Source organism: Thunnus thynnus, chromosome 8 (genome assembly GCF_963924715.1).
Source record: "Thunnus thynnus chromosome 8, fThuThy2.1, whole genome shotgun sequence".
NCBI lineage: Eukaryota > Metazoa > Chordata > Actinopteri > Scombriformes > Scombridae > Thunnus > Thunnus thynnus.
The window spans coordinates 25284943-25309248 of NC_089524.1; the positions used below are offsets into that span (position 1 = coordinate 25284943).

Sequence of the window (24306 nt, forward strand, 5' to 3'; positions counted from 1 at the left end):
TCAAATATACTCACTTTGTCAGGCAAAAGAACTTCAAATTGATTTCTGTGTTTCTTTTTTGCTTTGGGAAGAGGCCATGATGTGTCCCATTACTGGAAATTACTGGACTCAGTGTACAGGATTCTGTGTCATCCATTATTTTTCCCAGTTGGGACACCTTGCTGTGTGCAGTATGTTGTCGTCAGAAACCTCTACAGGTACCAATGGGACACCTTCCGTGTGTGTGTATGTGTGTGTGTGTGTGTATGTGTGTGTGTGAGAGAGAGAGAGAGGGAGAGAGAAAGAGAGAGGCACATACCTGGAAAGAAAAGCCAAAGCAACCTATTCATTTACTGTGGTTAAGAGAAACCGAGCACTGAATTCCCTCTAATTCTCTCTCTCTGAGAATATCCGTGTGTGTATGTGTGTGTGTTTGTTTGGGGCTATGTAGGGCGAGGCTGAAGGGAGGAAGCAGCAAGTACATAGCTGAGTGACAGCAGTTTGTTCTGCTTCTCAGTATTACCCCAGTTACTGCAGCGTCTACCTGTAGCTGTCAGTGTGTGCATGCATGTGTTCACAATATAAAGTCAACAATGAAACTCACCAGCTACCATGTGTTTTTTTCTTCTGCCTTTTTTCTTTTGGTTAAACCCACTTACTTAATCCTCATTCTTTTTCTCTGGGTGTTTCTCTCCCGGACTCTCTGGTATCATTGTCGGGATTTGCTAATAAATGTGTTGGTTGTCCCGTTGCCGTGCCGACCAAGCAACAAATATTTGGAGCTATGTGGCACCTTCCACCAACATTCCAGGATCTGCTGTTTTGGAAAGTTCTTCTCTCACTCTTCTTTCTCTCCTCCTTCCTCCCTGCTCCATCCATCGTTCAGCCCTTCCTCTCTCTCCCCTCCTCTTTTCTGCCTCTCTCTAGATAAATGGACTCTTTGTTTCCTGGTAAAATGAAGTTGAAAACAGTAGTTGGGACAACTGCCGCTGTCTAACAGCAGGAACACACACTATAACTGGGCACTAATACAGATTAGGAATAGTACCAGCTTTGTCATTATTGCTGACTAAATGTAGTATTGACATGCCCAGTACTCTACTGCAGCTATACTGTATATACAGTTATACTTCAATGACAGTAACTTTGGAGGATACCAACTTTGTAGGGAGGTGAACAGGGGGACAGCAAGAAAAACTGTTTCTACATTCATATGGGAAAAACTGTGAACTGATCCTTTAACAAAAACTGAACATTATGAGGTTCAATAAGGTATAACTGTTTGTTGCATTATTATATACAGGCGTTGCTTTTGGGTCCACCCTTGTGTGTAAAGACAAGTAAGCAGGATGCAGTCAGTTTCAGAGCCATAAGACTAAGTTGACAGATAAGAACTTCCCCTTTGATTTTATTTCAGGTTTTCCTTCCTGTTAGTGCTTTATGAATCTGAATCCTCCATTAAATATCAGATTAAGTTATTACTTGGCCAAGTTATTGCTGCTCTGCTAGAAGGCGATCAATATTTTAAACGTGAAATCTGAAACTTCTGACAAGTGATATAAAGCGGTGCCCGGGAAAGTGCCCGTCTAAGGATTTACGTGCAAACAGGCACACACACACAAACTCACATCTGTCTGAGAGTTATAGGTGCTATCACTTGCATGCAAGAAGCAGTGCAGCATTTGTAAAGTGCAGTCCTGCAACACGTCTGCATACTGATGAAAACCAGGAGCAGTGGAGCTCTGCGAGGCAACCAGCTCATCTGGTCCATCTTGTATGATTCATCTTATGGGTTTATACTGCAATGTGACAAGAGCATGTAGGTAGATATGTCTTTCCCTAAATATGCAGCAGGATTTATATTCTTAAATTAAGTAGGACATCGTTTCTGCTCTCGCTCCATTTATCATTGTGCAGACAAAAAGCATGGTCTGAACTTAGCAAGAGAGACAGTGGAGACTGTTGTTGTAAATTGAGCTTTTCAGTATCCTGTAACTGCTTAGGGTGCAGAATTTATTAGATCAGTGCTGGTGTACAGTGTCTGAATTGTTACCACTGTTCTTGCCTGATGTTACAGATCCTTGTAATTGAATGTGTCCTCTGTGTTTTACGGTTTGTGCGCAGGTGTTTTGGTGGCCTGAGTTTGTGTATCAGAGTGATATTTGTGTACAGCTGGACCAGCATGTGTTCAGTGGGAAGGCATAGTGTCCAACTGCTAATTTCTTACAAAGTTCTCATAAAAGATAGTGATCTTGCAGCATGTTGAATGTGTGTGTGTATTTGTGTGTGTGTGTGTACATCATTTGAGTTCACAGTGGCAGCTATCAGTGGCTAACTCTGTGGAATGCACTTCCGCCCTCTCAACCAATCATTAAACTGTATTTACTCAGGGTAGCTCAGGGCACTCTGGCCGTGAGAAATCTTTCCCAAATCACCTCTCTACTTTACCACACTTGCATGTGTGTGCGTGTCTCTCTATTTGTGTGTGTTTGTGTGCGGATATGTGTGCAGTCAGACTGGTTTGTCAGAGAGGAATAGAAAAAAGTCTCAGCCGAAACTGACTCGAGCACTTGCACATAAACACGCATGCTGTCTGCATTTCACATGCAAACACACTGGAGTGATTGAGTGAGCGGTTGGAATCCTGTCTGCACTTAAAGTCCTGCTTCTATCTCTGAGGGTTAAGGGCTCCGGCTCTTATCATAGACTGTGTGTGTGTGCACATGCTTTAGTGTGCTTGTATGTGTGTATTTGTATAACCCTGTGCACATATGTGTGTGTGCATGTTTGAGAAAACACAGACCGGCCCATGGGACTGTTCAGTCTGTGTGTTTTGGCTCTGTCAGGCAGACCATTACTATGGCGTCGAAGGTCAGGTGGTCTGGCCAGAAGGCCCAGATAAATTTGTATGCTTGAATTAGGCATGCAGGCCTGATGAATAACCTCTCTGCAAAGTTGATGTGCACTTCCCTCGTTCCCAGTTGGTTTTGTGGGATTCTCAAGACACTTCCCAAGACCATGCTATGTCTCTCCACTGGTGGAGGGTGAGATGGTGATGAGACAGGCCACCCTGGAAGGTCACACGTTCGGTACCTGCTACATCTCGAAATAAAGTATCCTTGAGCAACACTTTGATCTCTTACCTGTGTCAAGGAGATTACAAGCAGCTGTAGAAACTCTGGTGATATGCATTAAAATATGGACACATCCCACATGGCTTCAAACCAATCCTCCTTTTCTCCATGAACTGCAGCTATTATTGCCTTTGGAAGCCATGTTGTCTGCTGTTCAGAAGTGAGGCAATTGGACCATCACTTTGAAATGATAAATGTTTTAAAGTACAAACATTCACGCTTCAATGAAAGAAAAGTGAATGACAAATCATATGTTAAATCACAGCCAGGGAGATTTATTTCAAGTGCATAATGAGCAAACTCCTGTGATACAACTAGCACTAATGAAACCATAACACACAACAATACTACTACTAACACTAACACTATTAATAGAAACTTGTCAGTTGTATTATGTTAGAAGATAACAAGAGCTCTGTTTCCACTCATGCGTGATAGATATTTGTGGTTGGCAGATATTTGAAAGTTATCCAGGGAACCATTCTGCAACCTCCACAGTCCCAGGTTACCTGAGGTCAACATGCAGCCATGCTGATCCACTATCTTGTGTCTCCTCCCGCTGTCTCTTTCTGTTCTTCAATTCTCCCGCTACTTCTGTCTACAGGTGTCATCATGCGTTTTTGCAGGCTGTGTTAATAATGAATGTCCAGAGGTCTCTGTTTCTCTCGTTTTGTTTCTCTCTATTTGAATCCAGGTCAACAACAATGTAAATCTTAGGTAACTGATGCCTCAGTGGTTCTGCACAACCCCATTGTCTCCCTGGTTTCTGCACGCAAAGACAATTGTGGAGACAATATCATATCCCACAAATTTAACTTGACTTGTGATTTTGAAGCTGTTTGAGCAGGCTTGTGGTGTTACTCCAGGGATGGCAATGTTGGTCTCCCGGCTTTGGTCCAGACCAAAATATTGCAAATATTGGATGGATTTCTCTGGGATGGCCTGACATTCAAGGTCCCCAGAGGATGAATCCTATAGACTTTGATGATCCTTTGACAATTCCTGTGAGGTTGACATTTGTGGGTTTGAGTTTCAACAATGGATGGATTGCCATAAAATTTGGTACACACCTTCATGTTCCTCTCAGGATGAAAGGCAATCACTTTGGTGATCCCGTGACTTTTCATCTAGAGCCAGCATCAGGTCAAATCTTGAATTTGTCCAATACTGTTCCGATATTGTACATGCTAAACTAATGTGGTAAACATGGTAAACATGATCATTCATGTTAGCATGCTGATGTTAGCATTTAGCTCAAAACTCGTCTATGCCTACCGTACAACCTCACAGAACATTTAGAACAGCGGTAGAATAATAATCTTGTTTAAGTGGTGTCCTGCTGTCCTAAGAGGACATTGGTTGTCTCTTTTTCACTTCATGTTTCCATGTGCTGCTAAACCAGTAAATCAAAATATAAATTAAAATGAAAAATAATCAAAGAAAATGTTTTGAATTTGTATACACACATTTAAAAATCTTCACAGTATATACCACATCTGTCTGTCTAACTGTGGGCAGATAATGAGCAATTGAATGTCAGAGGTTGCAGGTGTAGGCAATACGTGTGATCTATTTGTGAACAAATTAGAGCCAGTAGTGGTAAGTGAAATGCACCTGATTGATAAATTTGCTTTAATTGCTAAATTGTTTCTAATCTGTCAAGCCCACGTATCTAAATGGCATTCCCAGACTGACGTGCATTCAAACAGGCAGCGGAGGAAGTCATTTTAGTGTAATAGCGATAAATGAGTGAGCTAACTGGCAATAATTACCCATTGTGCATATGTGTGTCAAAGCGTGTGTCTTTGTGTGAGTCTTTGACAGGCCGTGCACAGACACCAATGATAACACAGCTGTGTCTGATTCCCCTGGGTCTGGGAGCGATTATATTGGAGCTGAATGACCTTTTTCTTTTTATTATTGCCTTTCCCATATCTGTACATATTTGTCGTAAATTTCACTTTTCCCTCAGCTTTACTTCTCCTCACATCCTGCTCATTGTGCTCTTTCTGTCTAGAGTGTGGGACGGAGAGATGGAGACACAGATGGAGGTGGAGAGAATGGACAGACGTCATTGTCAGTCGATGTAGGAGCACTCAGACACTCACACACTTTCATTCAGCTCATCACAAACGCCCCGCTGTCTTTATCTGTCTGAGTGCCATGTCGGGTAGCAGTGGGCGCGTGACGTTATATGGGAGTAGGATTCCACTGTTTGCTTTTGACGTGCGTCCGCCCTCAAGTGTATGTGTGCATTTGTGTGTAGACGTGGTGTGACAGGGGACATATTTGTGTGTGTGTGTGTGTGTGTGTGTGTGTGTGTGTGTATGTGGTTTTGTGCAGCGGAGAAGTGAAACCAGCATAGCCTCAGAGACAGCACCATCGTCTCTCTTTCAACCAGAACATGAGATTCACAGATCGAAAGAGCTTTGTCTCACGAACAGCCATCTCGCAGGCCCGCTATTTCTGTTGCTGAGTGTGCTATATTTTGTGGCAACTTACACTCTCGCACCAATAGCAGAAAGAATCAACCATCTTTGAATCATCATTAAAGTTTGTGGAGTATATGTTGACAGTGACATTTAGATATTGCACATGAAGAACATAAAACACGTGAGGAATGCACTGCTACCCTGGAGGCTAACCTGTTTGGACAATAGACCATCACAGTGGCATTTCACAGCCATATGTCAGTTTTGCGTGCTGTTCTGTCATATTTTTCAGCTGTGATTGTGCCATGTTGGACATGTGCTGTTGTTGATTGATGTAAACAAATCCCTGACACAAGGACAGGCCTCAGTGGAGCATGGGTTCTGCCTTTCAAGAGCAGCAGGAAGGACTTACAATGAAACTACTCAGGCTGCTTCCTTTCTGTGCAGAAGCACTGAAAGAGAGGCACAGTGCCAGTTTCTCCTCCTCTAGCCCGAGGTGGGGTTTTTATAGAGAACTGCTCAAGAGTTTGGGAACGTACAGAGCAAATAGTTTGATGGCCTGACGACTGATTGATTGATGACTTTGTTTGTCAAAGTGTTGCAAAAGCTGCTCAGGTGTTACATTAGCACACATTATAACACACCACATTATTATGTGGCTGTTTTGTTATATGCACAGACTTGTCAAATGCACTTTTTTCACATGCACTGTGCCATTTGCGTAAGAAACGAGGGAAAAGGTGCTGATGCATACACTGGAGTCATTGTGCTTGTGCACCTGAAAGCTGTGTTTATTTTTCACGCTGCCGTACATGTAACCTCTGTTTTGTACATCAGTCCTGAGAGCAACTTCCTGAGGTTCTCTCCAAGCTTCCTGTCTGAGAAGTCAGAGGTTATCTGGGAACCCCGCCCCTTCCAACCCACACAGGTCCATGCAGCTGTTTCCTCTTGATGATTATGGATCAGACTGTAACACACACACACACACACGTGCACACATGTCCTGGGATTTCAGGAAGGCCACAAAAAGCGTAAAAGCTACTAGAAGAAAAGTTAAGGTTCTGCAAAGCTGCTATTTCCTTTCTTGTTGGGAGGATGCTTATCTGGCTCTGATGCTCTTCCCTAACTTCTCTTTTTTACATCAATGTGTGTATTTGTGAAGAAGTGGTGTGGTCTCAATTCTAGGACAGAAACTATGTACTCCAAATGTGTATGTTTGTGTCAGTGTGTGTCCACGTGTGTGTGTGTGTGTGTGTGTGTGTGTGTGTGTGTGTTTGAACATCTGCTCCTTGTTGGCTTTGTTTTCCCTCCTCTACATGGCCCACCCTTGCACTGGATGCTGGACTCTCAGTCTCTTCTGCTGTTTGTCTGCAAGAGAAAGAAAGACAAAGATGGGGTGAGGAAGAGGAGAAGAGACAGAATTTGTTCAGCTATTTCAGTATTTTAAGTGTTAAAAAGATTTTCTATCTCACTGTCAGGGGATTAGCATCAATTGATATCAACAGGCTCCAATCTCCTCTTTTTCTTAAATCCATCACTTTTCTCTTCTTTCCACATTGTTTTCCTTCGCTCCTCTCCTCTTTCCCCTCAGCGCTTCTCCCGTGGCCTTGCTCTCTCCATCCACCTCCCTCAAGGCAGCAGATGTTGGGTCTGTGTCCAGATGTTTTATGTTTATCCCTCTACAGTCACATCTTTAACAAACTCTCATACAGTAAACATTTACAGAGGCGTCTCCTCTCCTCCGCTGCCACACGGCACGAAAAAACAGGCAGGAGAGAAGAAGAAGAAGAGAAGGGAAGAGCTGACATTATGCAGAGGGTGAGAGAGAAGAATGGATAAAGGCCGGGAGAGAAAAGCAGAGAATGAGAGACAAAAAGCCAATGCACAATGCACCAGTGCACACAAGGGACACACACACACACACACACGCACACAAATAGACTAACGTATGCACGCACTTCATAGTTTCTGTATTGGTTTGAGTACATCTCCGCTAACAACAAACTAAACAACAAACACAGCGTTCTGTCACTCCAATCCGGAGAGGAAGTGTTCAGATCTGCTTTTACACTCACTCCAGAAATCATCCAGTCAGCTACATTTTTCTTTTTTAAAAACCAGCCGATTTGCAGGCTACATTCTTATCCATCTGACCCTTCTGTTGTTCCATATCTGTGTCATCCACACAAATGATTTTTTATTGATTTGTGTTTTACATTTGAGTGAGACATCATAATTCTGTCCCCGCTGCTCTCTCACACAGAGCCACGAAGGGAAACATCAGCTATTAATATTGAGCAACTCAGCTGTGAGATACCAATAACAAGACCATAAATAATTCTTTCTACAGTTCACCTGGCTTGTTCTGGCTTGGCTGTTTGATAGAACAGGCAGAGAGACAAGAGTACATACCAGCACATAGACATGTAGACAAATGCCCATGCATGCTTACACACCTTCATACAAACATTTATACTACATGTGCATGTGTGTGTGTTTGTACCATATATATACATTAACATCTGTTAAATCTCTAAACAACATATGCTTTTATTACCCTATCTGTATACTGTATATTCAACATTGATTAATTGTGTATTTTTGTTACTGCCTATTGAATTTTTATTGAAGTTTCATTAACAAACAATATAGATACACTACTTTTAGTACACCGCTTTGGTCCAGACTGAACTATCTCAAGACATGTTGGATGATTTGCTATGAAATTTTGTACACACATTCATGCTCCCCAGAGGATGAATGGTGATCTGTTGACTTTTCATCTAACACCACCCACAGGTCAAATTTTTCACATCTAAAATTTTGTAGACATTCATGGTCCCCAGATGATGAATTTCATCGACTTTGGTGATTCCCTCACTTCTCCTCTTTAAGCTCCACCTTGAGGTTGACATTTGTGGTTTTTAGTGAAATATCTCATCAACTATTGGATGGATTACCATGAAATTTGGCACAGACACTCATGTCCCCCTCAAGATAAACTGTAATAAGTTTGGTGATCCCTTAAGCTTTTGACTAGTTCTGTCATCCTCGTCATGATGATGATGGTAGAAAGCTGAATACAGCCTCACTAAATAAATGTAAATGTACAAAGCATAACTGGCAGTTAGTTTTGTATGTTTTTGATACATAGACACTGTGAAATGTATTGATTATATGTTACACAAAAACAAACAGGGGGTCAGACAGACTGGTCAGTGGAGAAGAAGCTGAAGGACAGGCAGGAAGAGAGACAGACTGTCAGACAGAGCCACAGCAGCTGCATACTCCAGTGATTGACAATGCTGAACCTCAGGCTGATGAACTTGACCGCAGGCCCAGACCTGGCACTGAGGTGTAACCCTCAGCTTGCGACATGGCACCCTTCTGCCAATTAGGGGGATTCCCTCTCTCCCTTTCCTCCTCTCCTCCCTCATCTCTTTAACTTGTCTCATGTGCAACATGTCCTACCAGTTCTGTTTTAGCTGATTGATAGACTAGAGCAGATCAAATTTTATTCCCTCCAGAGACTTTTTGGACACGGATACAACTCAGCTCGTCTTGGCCTGGGCATCAGCCTCACTACTGTATCTCACCTCTTTCACTCCCTGTAGTTTCTCCTCTTCTCCTCCCCCTCCGTCGATCACCCCCTGCACTGCATCACTTATCCAGGTGATGACATCCATCTCATGTCGAGGCGGACTGACTGCTCTGTGTGATGTCCAGGTGCTTAATCCTTTACTTATATCCAGTTAGCCCCTGTTAGCCCTCTGACATGCCGGGCTAGGAACATGGAGCCAGGGAGTGAGGACATCAGACAGACAGCTGTTGCTAGAGTTTGGGGTGACAGTCAAACCTCCCTCGACCCGTCCTCTGCCCCCAACACACACGTGCACACATGCATGCATGCACACTTTTATTGTACCTCTTAACAGATAAGGACCTTCCATTGATTCTATCACCTCTAATCCAACCCTAACTCTCACCATTGCATGCCTAACCTTGTTCCCTCATTTCTGTACTTTCTGTATAAACACATACACAGTGTATGCAGAAATATTACATACTGGGTACATACACTGGGTCATCTTTGTGCTGACAAAGGAGCGGGAGAGACACTGATAATTCAACAGATAAGACAACGAGAGACGAGAGAATAAGACTCGCAGTCTTGCCAGCTGTGGTTGTAGCATGTGCTTTAGTTTCATATTTGTTCTTTCAATGGCTCTTTATTTGTTCCATTTACTTGGAAAACTGAGACCCAGACAGAACAGTAACAGCACATTTAGTCTGTAGACAGACCAACAATAAAAACAATTCATAAGTCACAGACAATGGGAATGTTTTCCTTTTTGTAATTGGCTCGTTTGTCTAAAGTTTATAGTGGAGTTCTGGTTGAGCATTTTTCTGCTGAGTGACTGGAAACAGTAAGTGATGACTTTCCTCCTCACACATTTACAACGGAGCTGGCAGCATCTTTACATTTGCCTGTATATGACAGGAAATAGCAAAGGGTTTGCCTAAATGCTTGTTGGAAGAAATGTACCCAGTAGCGGTGAAATGGTTGATAGAGCGTCAGTGCTAGTAAACAGGACTGCATGCACAAAGATGAAGGAAGACACACTCACACACACACACACACACACACACACACACACACACACACACACACACACACACTGAGACACACTGAGACGCACTTATCCACTCCACTTAGTGGTTCTGAGAAAGAGCAATGCTCCCCATAAAGTACTGAGTCATGAGTATGGCCCAGAATTCAATCATCGTTTTCCCTCTGGTCTATGAACTTGATTCCCATCAGACATACACACATGCATGGTACATTTTCCCATCAACACATCACTATTATCCAGTGCTGTTTAGCAGCTAATGAATTAATGTGCCCACCAACCAATGTGCTTCTTTACCACTCATACAGAGTATGTGTGTTTGTGCCCTTGGGTATATCACTAATAAAATAAAAAGGCTGATTTCATGGTAATTGCTTACAGTACAATTCCATCCCATAAATTGGCTTTCTTCCATTTAGCTTATTGTTTTAAATGGCTGGGGTGGAGAGAGATAGATAGAGTGATACAATCTGGAGATTAGAGAGAAAGGAGGGGGGGGAAAGGTTTAGAGGAGGAGGAAGAAGAGTTGTTGATGGATAGATAAGAGAAAGATAGACAAATTATGAAAGAGCAAGATCAGGTCACATTTATTTGTTTTAAGTCACCAGTGAGTTCCAGAAAGTTTAGCCAATCACTCACAAAACTGGAAACTATACAGCTTAATTATCCGATTTGTCCAGATTTGGTAGAGCTCATCATTTGGTGCACAAACAGGACAAAATGCCAAGAATTACTTCAAGATATGATTTATCAAAAATCTGGCTCTAGCTGATGAAGCTGGATGAAAGCAAGAGGAGAGAGAAGATGGATCGAGGATGTTGGGTGTGTTTCAGATCAGGGGAGGAGGAGGGGTAAAGGGGTGGGATGATGAGGGGGGAGTGGGTCGAGATGCAGAGATGGTGGAGTGAAGGGAGGGGTGATCCCTCAGGGAGGTTCATCTGTCCACATATGTAATGAAAAGATAGTCATCCATGTACTCGCCTAATGTAGTGTATCGATGAACAGCTAACAGCCTCCCTCTCCCTCCCTCTACCTCCCTCTCTCCCTCTCTCTAATCACTCGTGTTTGCTGCGAGGTTACAGGCTTTGTTTAGGTCTCCCTGCCTGGAGGCAAACAGGGCCTTTCAGCTTCGTGGCTTGCGGACCACCCTAACCTACACTGGTATGCACTCTATCCCTAGCTCTGTAGCAGAGGTCAAAAGTCAGGAGCTGGCAGGTGATTGGATGTTGTTGTGGTAAGGGAATACTGGGCCGCTAAGTGCTGCAAAAACACCAACTGTCTCTGATATTACTGCCCACAGGCCTTTTGTCTACAGTGTGTGTGTGTGTGTGTGTGTGTGTGTAGAGGTCAAGAAGGGACAAGGACCAGATTTTTGTCTTGAACTAGACCTTCTGAACACACAACCCACCTGGAAATTAACAGGATCCATGTGTCTGTGTCTGCGCATATGAGCCTGTAAAAAGAAAACAAAAAAACAGCTCACTGCCAGATACAATATTTAAAAATATCTTCATATCATATGTGCCATTAAAATAAGTTACAGTTAAAGCCTTAAACAGACAGACAGTAACAGTTGGAAAGACACACGCACATTCAGACAGTTTAGCTGCTGGAGAAGTTAAGTCAGGGGAATGTAGACAGGCGCTCCAGTAATGTTTTTGATGACCCGACTGCGGCCACATAAACTAGCAGGGTTGGAAGAGGAGTCAGTTGGAAGGGAGCAAAAGGAGACAGAAAAGAAGTGGGACAAGAGATGAGGAGTTCAAAAAGGAACTACAAAAAAATATATTTTCTGAATAAAATTTATATGTGCATACTGTTAGTTTGCCCCTTTTTTCTGCTTTGGGGTTATAAAAATGATCTTATTCCGCACTGTCTGACAATGTTGTATACCTATACCTGTATATATACATACGTGTATATTCCATATCAGCTTGCTCAAGCTCTTATATGATGTTTGTACTGGCTGCAATGGTTCCTCAAATGGAAATATTCTAGGCATCTTGTGCATGACTTACTTAATGTCTTCGAAAACTTTTAACCTGATGCGCCAGATGGTTTGTTACACAGAACCATCTGAGAAGTCGTCCACGGAAACTGTTTGGAAAGGGGCAGGCACTTTCCAAAAAAAAAAATACTTGGCAGGTGATTGGATGAACCATCTGTCTATCATCGTCCATCACTGTCTTACCTTGCGAGGCAACTGGATTCGCGACACTGATCGGTCCGAACCACACAAGTGCGTAACTTGAAGCCTGGCGAGAAAACTTTGCAATATCAACTAGGATTTAAAATAAAGTAACAGAATGTGGGTTTCAGCCATGTTTGGCTGCACAGCATGAGTTTATAATAGTTGGCGGACCAGCAGATTGTTACTTGTTAAGGGTATCTACGTAGTTGCTGAGTGGTTGTGTAGATGGTCAAAAAGTACAAAGGTATGAAAATGATGATTCAAACTTATAAAGGTTACAGTCTTTGTAAATTGTTATCAAAAGTCAAACTTTTCCTCCATTAGCTGCACAATTTGATGTGTCATGCATGTAGGTGAGAGAAGTGAGACACAGATAAAAAGGAAAGTTGATAATATGTGTGTGTACTGCACAGCACATAATGAATAGAAGGAGTCTAACTGCAAGGTACGTCCTTGCCTCTCGTCTCTAAAACCGATGAGCCGTCGAGGTATTGAGGCGTGTATGTGTCACTTTATACGTGAAGGCAGCAGATCATGGATGACACGTGACATGGCATTTGTAGAGCGTACACGTAGATTTTCAGCTGTGACTCATAGTTTGGTAGATGAATGAGACAAATGCGCACGCTCGTACAGTCAGTGTTTTCAGCTGAAGGTTGCGAACTGAGAGGATTCACTAGTAATTATGGGTCTATTCTCATCACTCTTCATCTGAAGGCTAAAGTGCTCTCTTGGCGCCCCCTTCTCCACTTTAGTTTGATTGAAAAGACTCTCAAGTAGACACAGTTTCCACAGTTTAGCTGAAACACATATACTGACACACACACACACATATATATGAGCATGCAAGTGCACAAAAAAAACACACATGCAAACACACACCACAGCTGTTGTATAATATTTTTTATGAGCACACAATGCTCTCTTGGCAGCGATTCGGCTCTCCAAAGTTCAAGCACCCTATAGTTGATATCCTGGGTTAATGCCAGACTCACTCACTACTCCCTCTCTCTCTGTCTCTCTCTCTGTCTCTCTCTCTCTCTCACACACACACACCCTTACACATCCGCACACAAGCCCAAAGCTTTGATTGTTCAGTGCCCTTGCCAAATGTTTCACTGCAATGGGGAACTGACTGCAGCCATTTCTCATGTAAGCTCACTCTTTCTCTCACCTCTTCTCCACTGCCTTGACTCTCCCTCCGCTGCATGCAATAAATAATCACAAAGTGAAGCCCGGTAATTAGCTGGCATACTGTAGGTGTGAGAGGGCTACAGAGATGAGGAAATGCCCACAGGAGTGAGATGATATAAAGGAACGAGTGGAGGATAAAGGGTAGACTGAGGGGAGTAAAAGATTCAAAGGTGATGGAGTCGCACAGACACAGCAGCCAAACAAACCCAGTGACCCCTCTCTTCGCCTCAGTGCTTTCCCTCTCTGATGTTCGCCTCTTTTCTCCATCCCAGCCCGGCCCTTCCCATCCTCTCTGTGCCTCACCTAGCGTACCGAATCTTAATCCAGTTCAGCAGAGCAGCATGAGCCGGCCCCGCCCGACAGCTCACCCAACCCAACGCCATTTCTGCCGCTGCAGGAGGCAAAGCACGGAGCCTCTGCTGCTCATATGAAGCACTGGAAAACTTTTATAGCTCCATAATATTTCAACCTCTCAGCTCCCCTTTTCACTTTTTTAAAAAAGCAGTCACATTCTTTCTGCATGTGCCCCAGATGTTCTGACTTTATTGTAGCGCTGTCATTGCTATCTTATTCTTATTTTCCCCTCTATCTCTTTCCTTCTCTTTGCTTTCTCTTTCTCCATCTTCACCCCTCACACCCACTCCACCACAACCTCCTCCACACGCTGCCTCCCCGTCTTGCTGGCTTGCTGTAACAGAATCAGGGGCTTAGAGAGCAGTCAGCGCCGAGATCCTCGGCAATGCAAAGCAGATGTGTGACACACACACACACACACACACACACACACACACACACACATACACACACACACAAACACACACACACACACACACACACACACACACACACGTGGAAAAGCAGCCTGGAGCATTTTGGGCCAGAGGGTGGAGAGAGAAGTAAGCAGAAACAGCTCTGTTGCTAGGATACAGCCAAAATAAAACAGACTCGGAGAGCTGCAGTCTCCAGCTGAAACAGGCGGTTTGTTTCACACACACACAAACACACTCTCACACACACACAATCACACACACACACACACACACACACACACACACACACTACTAACTGTCAAGACTGGAAAACAATGTTTTGAGAGAGTCCTGGGAAAATGGACGGTTTGAACTTGTAGGCTTTTATAAACTTTGTTGTGTCACATTGCTTGCACTCGTGTTTCATGTTCAGCTCCGGTTTGTTCACAAATCAAGTAAAAAGATGCAAATTGTTGGCTTTGGCAATCTTGATGATTATATTTCAGTTTAGGATGAATGCAAGTGAGTTCGGGACTGTGTACACACTCATGTATGTGTGTGTGTGTGTGTGTGTGTGTTTGTGTGTGTTTGAGTGTGCATGGAGAGTTGCGAAGTTCAGGCTTGCTGGTACATGCAGGTGTGTATGTGTGTGTTGTGTTCAGCAGAGGAAATCTCTTACTGATTGAACTGTTTTCCAGGGTGCTTATCATAGCCAAAGGTCTGCTGTCTTCCTGACAGAGAGAGCGGGAGAGCAGCGGGAGTGTGTGTGTGTGTGTGTGTGTGTGTGTGTGTGTGTGTGTGTGTATGACAGAGAGAGAAGGTTGTTGGCTGTCTGTCAATGTCTGACAGCTTGTCCATCCAATGTATTCTGTCTTTTGTCTCTCCCTCTCTCTCTCTCTGTCTGTCTCTTTGGTATTTTGGCCTCTTTGACTTTAGCTGTGTTACTTTTATGGCTGTTAAATACGTGAATTACTCCTCTGAGATTGGTGCGTCCTCACCCCTCTCAGCCAGAAAGTCTGCAGGAATGTTTATTTCCCTGTTCAGCAGAACAGGTGCTATCTTCTTGGAAATCTCCTGATGGTTGTAAGCACTCACACACACACACAGGCATGCGCGCACACACACACACACACACACACACACAGTTATACTTAAAGCCAAGGGGGTTTCCTGGGACTAATGTTTAACAGAGAGAAATTGGACTGCACCATCAATTTTACTTCTTTCTGCAGACACTGTGGTTTACTCTAGATAGCCGGGCCAAGCCTCAGAGATAAGACGACTCTTGGCCTGCTTGTGGGAAAGATGAAAGCATTCTCTTTAAAGCTGGGTTCTCTTTCTGTTTCTTTTCCCTCGCTTCACTATGTGTGTGTGAGAGAGAGAGAGAGAGAGAGAGAGAGCGAGATTGTGTGAGGGGGCTGAAAACTTTTAGAGCACTTACAAGGATGTTTTTTAGCACTGCGATCACTCATAAGCTTTGCACCCTTAAAGCTGGATACATGTTTATAGGTTGTGACCAAAGTATTTGAATTACACTTATCGTGTATGTCAAATGCACAGCACTTTATAGGAGCATATTAACATTCATTCAAAGATCTTTCCAAATATGTGCCATTTTGAAGATTAAATACATAAACCATCATACACGATGAAAACCTGTGTACTTAGGAGCTTGAACTGAAGCTTTTTCAGCCTCACTTGGTGACAGCTTTAGGTTGTACAGCTGGACATCATCACATTTTCCATATTTGCTCACAGACTGTGCAATGCATTGCCAATGACTTATAGAGGTCAGAATCTGGAAGACTTTCTGAATACTTCTGAATCCTGCGTTTGTCACGTACACACATCGTATCGCTGCTCAAATACTTGTTTAAAGGCAATAGGACGAGAGAACATATGGACTCACATGGTTTACAGGATTATCTCTGTCCACTTCTAAGTCAGATTCTGCACATTTTTATGACCAGAAAGAAATTGCAGGTATGTTTCAGTGGAAGTGTGGTGGTTAATCTGTAGCTTGCCACACAAACACACACACATGCACACAAACACACACACACACACGTTCACACTCATCTACGCCCATACACAAACAGACCCACCATGGTGAGTGCTGTGAGTAACTGTAGATTACAGAGCTGTCAAATTGGCTGCTGGAAGGAGGCAATTAGATCAGGGGATGTCTTGCTAATGGGCTGCCTGACCCCAGACACACTCACATGCACACACACACACACACACATGCACCTAAACAGAAACTGTGCATTTCTCCATTACCCTCCTGAACCTTGCCCCCAAACAAAAGCAGAGTACTGTTATATGTAAGGCTGCCTTTAGGCCCAGAGAACTCACACACACCAGGAGTGCAGGATATGCAGAGGCATGCACCACACTAAGCCCTGACACACAGGTATGAAAAAGATTCCACTGGAAAACCACTGGTATACTGCACACTTTCCCAGGATCTCTCAACTATTAATAAACACTGTGTGTGTTGTGTGTTCCCACGTGCATGTTTGCGTGGGCCCATAAGAGTATATATACATATATATGTGTATGTGTGTGAACAAGTGGGTGTGTTCCCGTGCACACGTATTATACAGACAGAGGATTCATTGTGATATGGTTGTGTCCCTTAAGGCGTTGGAATCTGGCACATTGTCTTTGTCGGAAACTCAAACCATTTACAACTCTCGACTTGTTTTGATCCTTTCAGAAAATTCCATTTCCTGCGGTCGTTCGGGGAGTGACTCTAGAGAAGCCTCTGGAAGGAAAAGCCTCATTATGGCTTCAGTGTGAGTTGGAAGCTTGGCTCGAGGGTCAGTGCCAGCCTCACCACCGTAGTTTCCCTGTGTGAGACAGAATTGTGGAGGAAAAGGTGAGTGTTAGATAAGAGGAAAACCCTACAGGAGTTCTTTGGTACTGGATGTAAATGCAATCTGTTGAGTGGGATGCTTCATTTTGTCTGTCACAGTTTGAATATTCGTGTGATTTGGCTATTAAGTAATATAGTCATTAATTTAGTCACAAGGTTTTTTCCTAAAATGAAATGTCAGGAAACTCAACTGTAAAAGAATAAAGCTTAAACCACCTGTTATGGGTTTTTCCTGAAGCTTCCATGTGCAGTCCTTTTCCAATTCTTTTCTAATCCCTGGCCTCGCCCTGCTGGTCAGCCCAACTTCGGTTTTCCACAGAAATGAAGAGTTGGGGAGTTGGTCCTACCAAAAAAAAAAAAAATTAAACATCGCCAAGGGAGGGATAAGACTTAAAACTGTGCCTCATCACTCCGTGTATGCACATAATTCTGCATCCCTAAGCATTCACTTGTCAGCTTTCATCCACTTGCACTATGTTTTCCAGTGTGGCTTTGCGTCCTCACATGCATTTGTGTCTGTTTGTAGGTTTGTATGTGTAAATGTGTGTTTTTGTATGTGATGTAATGTCTGAAGGAGCCACTCTGCTCACTGCCAGAGCGCCACTGCTCCAGAAATACAACCAGAATGACCTCAACTGATGCAAATTTCATGGACAGTGTGAATCAAGGAACTGGAGCATAGTAAGGAAAAGAGAAAAGAGTGAGTGAGAGAGAGAGGGAGGGGTGGAGGGAAGGAGGAAAGTCTGAAGATACACTGTATGACCAAAAGTATGTGGACACATAGCCTGTTCACATATTTTTGTGTGCTCTTAGTCTCGGGCTGTTTTTCATGGTTTTGGCTTCATCGTTTAGTTCCAAAGACTGGAAACAGGGGTAATAAACTAGCCCGGCTTTGTCTGAAGGTAAAAAAAAATCTGTCTACCAGCACCATATCCCATCCAAGAAATAGTTTGACACATAACCCCCTTAAAACCACAAGTTTTTGTTTTTACGATATACTGTAAGATATTTAGAGGTGGTGGTAGTTTTTTACCTTTAGACTGAGCCAGGTTAGCCATTCCCCCCCTGTTTTCAGTCTTCCAGTCCCAAATGTTTTATATCATATAGTGTAGTGTGATATGTATCAGTCAGACTGGGCCTTCCACTTCATCTCAAATGTGCACGCTCAAATACACACATATGTAAAGCTTTGAAGAAGCTGTCTGACTCTGATGGGGTGAACAGGTCTGATGGGTGGGGGGGGGATGGGGGATTCTTGGAGCAGGCTGCCTGTCAGGAGGCAGGATGGCTAACCCGCTCTGTGTCGCACAGACTTTGTTTTCCAGCTTATTTCTGTGCAACGTGTTTGAATGGGCGTCATGCATACTGTATGTCCTTGCATGCAGATGTGAACGCTGGGTTTGTGTCAGAAAGAAAAAGAGAGAAAGAGAGACACACATGCAGAAAGAGAGAGCGAGAGAGAGGTTATTTGTGTGAGGGTAGCCTGTATCTGTAGCGTGTGACACACAGTGCTCTCTCTGCAGAAGCCAGGCTACAGTTTAGGGACTTGTGCCAAGGGACAGAATAGGCTGTCTGTTTCCTGCCTCTTACTGAACACTGATTGACAGCACAGCTTGTGTGTGTGTGTGTGTGTGTGTGTGTATGCCTGACTTCTCCATCTCAGTCTGTGTATGTGTGAATCAAACTGACAGACTGACAGAAACACACCACACATCGCGTGAAGAGGGATGTAAAGAAGTTGCCATCTCCACAGAGAAAAGACACCCTGCCTTCTGTCAAATTGTCACTTATGTACCAGTAAGTTTATCTGCTTTTTCTGCTCACAGTATCACACTCACACACACACAAAAACACACGATTCACAAGCATTTTCACAAACCAGTCAGCCTCCATTTAAATAAACAATTCCTCCACAGAACATATTGCGGTTTATTAATTTAGAGTGTCAAATTGCACATGTGAAAACACACACATCCGCAAACACATCCTCATCTCAGCTGTCATGTTTCTGGAGTGTCAGGTTGTGAAGAGCAGAAGTAGCTGCCTCACCTCTGACCTCACAGCAGTCCCTCGAGGTCATGAGGACTACAGACACATAACATGTGCATCTGAGATTTCAGCATTCAGACAGAGGAAGGGAGAGATCGATGTAGGAGGGGTCACAATGTAATTGTGGAGGTCAAAGCGTCTGCAGAGGAGATAAAGAACAGATAAAGATAAGAAACACATGCTTGCGCACAGGAACAAAGTACAGAGTAAAGGATGTGGCTGAAGAATAGCAGAAGTTGTGATGGGTGTGATAGGAGCTCAGATGAGCAAATAAGAAGAAATCCAGTCACTCTAAATGATCTATTATTGATGCACTTCTGGACTCATAACTCAAGTCCCCTGAGGTTCGTAGTAGTAGTTGGCATAGTGGAAGACTCAGATGGAAAAGAGTCTGTCTGGCGAATTTGTACCAAATGTGAGATCAGTTTTTTTAAGACCAAAAAGAGACATGATGATTGATCAGATGGGAATAACGGCACACATATTAGGTCAGTCTCTTCTTGAATGCGCCCGTTTGTACACACAAACTGTGATGGGAGTAGTTCAATCAAACACTTCATTTGTTTCCAAAGGGTAATGGGTTGTGCAGCAGTGAAAAGGAAGCACAGGATGACAAAGAAGCAAAGCACATAAATACATCATATGTGGTTTTTTGTTTATAAAAAGTTCAAATCCTGCATACAAAAAATGTTGGACAAAGCCCCCCAATTCTGATGATGGACAGGTGGGGAGGGAGGGAATTTCAGATGCTGTTTGATGATCCAGTAAGCAATTTTAGGGATACAGAACCCTTAAGTATAGTTGTGAAGTGGGAGGCCCTGCTGGTTCCTGTTTTTGTCCATTCTGCATACCCATTTCTTTAAACGATCTCTTCAATGTTACTGAACATAGAAGAACAGGATTCTCCTAAAGTCTGTGATTTTGGCACGGCTGACAGCTAAGAGTACTACAATACCCATGAGCCGCCATTGCTATGGAGAACAAGCCATGGGTGCAAGGCAGAGCATAACTCATTCAAAACGCATTGAATTCACTCAAAAGTGACCCAGAAATTAAAAGTAAACTGATTCACCAAATCAGTTTTCTCAACACCACAATCTTTAGCTCTTGCCCCCTCCGTGTGTTTGTATGATGTCAGGGCTGATGTGCCTAATCTGTTAATTTTGTGCCACTTGTTTTTTTAGCACCCAAGGATACAGGACGATGATGCAAGAAGTCACCAGATGAGCTCACTCTTATGACTGTTTTCACAGCTTCATACTTGTGTGTCATCCAGACAAGGTTAGAATAGTTGAAGGATCTGCTGCTAAGTGGCAAAATTTACATGATTTATATCACTCAGTGACACCTACTGAAGAATGTTGTGGGATATGGTTGAAAGCTTCAGAAAAAGTAAAGTAAGTGAACCTTTATGTGTTTGAAATGCCACATAAATTGGCCACTATGCTCATCTTTTTAAATGCACACAGTGGGTAGTTTACATCAGGAGAAAGGAAGGAGAACTATATAAACATTGTATTTTGAAACGATACAGAACTAAATAAATGAATTCCCTTTTGTTGTTGAGGCAACAACACACACTGATGTGGTGTAATTTCTTCTCACAAGACAAGACACAACCGACAAAATATGGGCAGCGCATGGAAACAATATCAAAGCAGAGTGTTAAGCTGACACATAGTTGGTGGAGCTGTTGTCAAGGTGTGTTTTATGTGCTTTCATTAACAAGGGAGGCTGAAGGAGAGTGCAGCGCTGGGAAGCGGAGCGTGGAGACATGAACTATAAACAACAGAAATTGGACACATCATCGAGGGCAGCTGATAGTTCCCCCCTACACCCCCTCCAACCAACCCCTCAGCAACCTCACCCGCTCCCTGCAGTCAGCCCCCAGACATTAACCAAAGGCCTAAACAGGAATCCCCCACAGCCCCACGGCAGACTGACTGACTCTGCATGGTCTACATCACACAGACACACACACACACACACACACACACTGAGAAACCTACATGCACATTAAGGCACTCAAATACACACATGCATTCACACGCAGGCTTACAGACAGTACAGAAATAGTCCTAGTCTGGGGTATTACCATACACACTATCTGCCCAAGAACATCACCTCATCCACTTATATCATAGTGCAGCACTATATGGCTTTACCACATGTTGTCATTTAAAAAGAAAACGGGGCGCTCTCTCACATTTCCATACTGATTTTCCCTCTGATGTATGTGACACACAACTTTTCAACTTCACCATCTCTCATTTCTTTCTCTTATTTTTCCTTTCTCTCTCTTTCTCACACGCAAACATACATTTACATTAACACACGAATCTATATGGTAATGCACTCTATGTTTCCTGAAAGCATATTTTCACACTGTATATTTCATAAGTTTACATTCTTCTAGCCCTCCCACATTTTGTGGGCGATGCCCAGATGTCTGTGAGTGACAGAAAGTGCAGATGAGAGGAAAGGTCAGGAGTTCCTCAGCCTCTGGTTCCTGACATTGCGTCACCTCCCACAGCCGAGCTGATGTGCTTTGGTTCCCCTCGGTGTTCAACGAAGCACCACAGAGACGAGGAGGGGCTTTCTTCCACCCTTTCCCCTCAACATTTGCATGGCACTCACTATTAGGGGTTTCCCTCAAACACCGAATACCACACAGAGTGACAGCCAAGTGAGATGCACGCTCTCGATGTATATGATCATATATGTTCTTTCAAAGCTATATTTGTAAATTTGAGCTCTCTGCTGAAACCAGAAAACATACAAAAATGACATTTAAATTGTCAAAATGTATAATGTCTCCACAAACATTGATGATGAACACAAGATGGTACCCCAGCTGCCTAATATCCTGAAAAAATCAGCATGATAATTATTGACATGGACCTCAGTTGTATCCAGATGGCACCTGCTGTTTTTCTCTGAGAATGTTGCTGCTCTCAGTCCATCAAATCCTGAGAATTACACAGCTCTTCACTGGGTCCAGTAGAGTTTGAACTAAAATTCTTAAAACTGTGGCTAACATTTTGTAACTCATCTAGATTTTGGCTTTAATGTGATTGAATGATATTCACTAATATTTGCTGAAAACTCTTCTGAATATCATAAGCAGTTTTGCTCCATTCTGCAAATTGTGGTTAGATATCTCATGTCTCTGAAACAAGCTGAAGCGTCCTCATCAGAAGATGATTCAGTGGTTTCGATCAGCACACTTACCAAGTTTCTGGAGCATTAAAGAGCTTTTAATACCAGCAGTGAAACTGCTGTGTTCGGATGATACTGAAAAGTGCAAACAAAAAACTGATATCATCAGAGAACAGAATGTAACTAAGAAAAGATGGAAGAGATGATTATTTAGTGCAACAATTAATCACTTAAACAAAGTTAAAGCTGCATGAAAGGACTTGAAAAAGTTTAAGGAGGATTTGATTGTGATGTTAACTAAACTGGTTTGAGAATCAGTTTGTGAGCAAAATCTTTGTGGATTTACAGAACAAAAGGTCAGCAAGTGTTATGACATTAAATTCAGTGGTTCTAGCATATAGGAGGCATTCTTCTTTGCTCAAACACTTGATCCAACACTGACAGGTCTGTCCTAGACAGTGGTGGTAACAGTAATCAGGTACCGAAGTTCAAATACAACAGTCTAAAACTTCACAACTGCCCTGCATTCAAAACCTACTTAAGTAAACTTATTTTTGTAGAATGCACTGAAAGTATCAAGAGTAAAAGTCATCATTATGCAGAAAATCTGATATATTATGATATATCACATTATTAGACTGTTGGATGCATCAGTGTGTAAGCAGCATTTTAGTGTTGTAACTGGTCAAAGTGCAGCTACTTTTAACTGCTTTATATGCAGTTAGGTATTTTAGTTAATGCATGGTCCCCAGCCTAAGGTTTGGGTGCCCCCAAAGGGTCACAAATTAAATCTGAGGGGTCATGAGATGATTATTGGGGCAGGGAAGAAGAAAAAAACAAAGGACCTCTGTCTAATCTTTGCTTTCTTGTGAAATGTTAGACATATTGACACATATTTGGGCCTCAAATTGTTTTTCATATTACTGTAAACCATGTGGAAATTTTAGAGGGGAAATCAGAAAACTGAAATGTGACAAGGTACCCCAACTGTATACGCAGATGTCACAAGACAAAAAGCTTAGAAACCACTGGCTTAATCTTTAGCGAAACACTGTATTGTATAGTAATATATGTAACTTTTCTGAAAAGTAACAAGTAACTAGTGTGATCTGAAAACAAAATGAGTGGTGTTTCCCCATTACTGGCACTTCAGACTGACGTTCAGTTAAGCACGAGGCTGTGAGCAGATTTGCCATGTCATGATGGCTGCTGAGGACACACGATCCTCTCTGCAGCATGTAGCCACTGTTAGATTCCCCTGCTGGTTTCTGTATCAGGTCAAGCTTGCCTTCAAGAATGCTGTCTATTTCCAGTTGACCTGCCGTGACAGCTAGTTATATACCCGGGTTATGCGATTAGGGCTGCCAGCGTGGAGGAAGAGGAGCACGAGGAAGATGAGTGTGGGGTTTCCTGGGAAGCTCCCAGCCAGACATCTGCTGCCATCACTCTATCATCCTCCCACCCCTCCCTCCCACTCTGCATTCACTCTGTCTGTCTATCAGCTATCTGCCCTCTTTCGGGCTCAATGTCTCAGAGATGGCTCTTTGTGGTGAGCAGCGGCGCTCCACTGAATAATTCAAAGAGCCAGCAGGGACAGACAGTGGATTAAGTCCCTATAGAGGAGGGAGGAGGAGGAGGAGATAGAGGGATGAAGAGCAGAAGAACAGGGGGATTTAACCCCATTAGACATGAGGAGCTGAGGGGGAATTCATTGGAGAGGCTTGCGGGGTGTACAGCAGCGTGGAAAGAGGGGACACTGTCAGAAGTGAAAGAGAAAGGGAGGAGAGAGGCGGAGTGAAAGAGAGTGAGCGCATCATGTGACCATCCATTGGATATCCTTGAACAGAAATGGTCACCTGACTGACTGGAAATGCACCCTGCTGCCTGAGAGCGATTCCCAGAAATTACAT

General features: G+C 43.2%; 1 long non-coding RNA gene across 1 annotated transcript; it reads right to left on the reverse strand.

Moving 5' to 3' along the window:
* Positions 1 to 15825: 15825 nt before the first annotated feature.
* LOC137188458 (uncharacterized) lies at positions 15826 to 19370 on the reverse strand. Its single transcript, XR_010929412.1, has 3 exons — positions 19238 to 19370; positions 17405 to 17531; positions 15826 to 17162 (listed from the first exon to the last, which is right to left on the reverse strand). It is a non-coding gene; the product is annotated as an uncharacterized lncRNA (long non-coding RNA).
* Positions 19371 to 24306: the final 4936 nt, after the last annotated feature.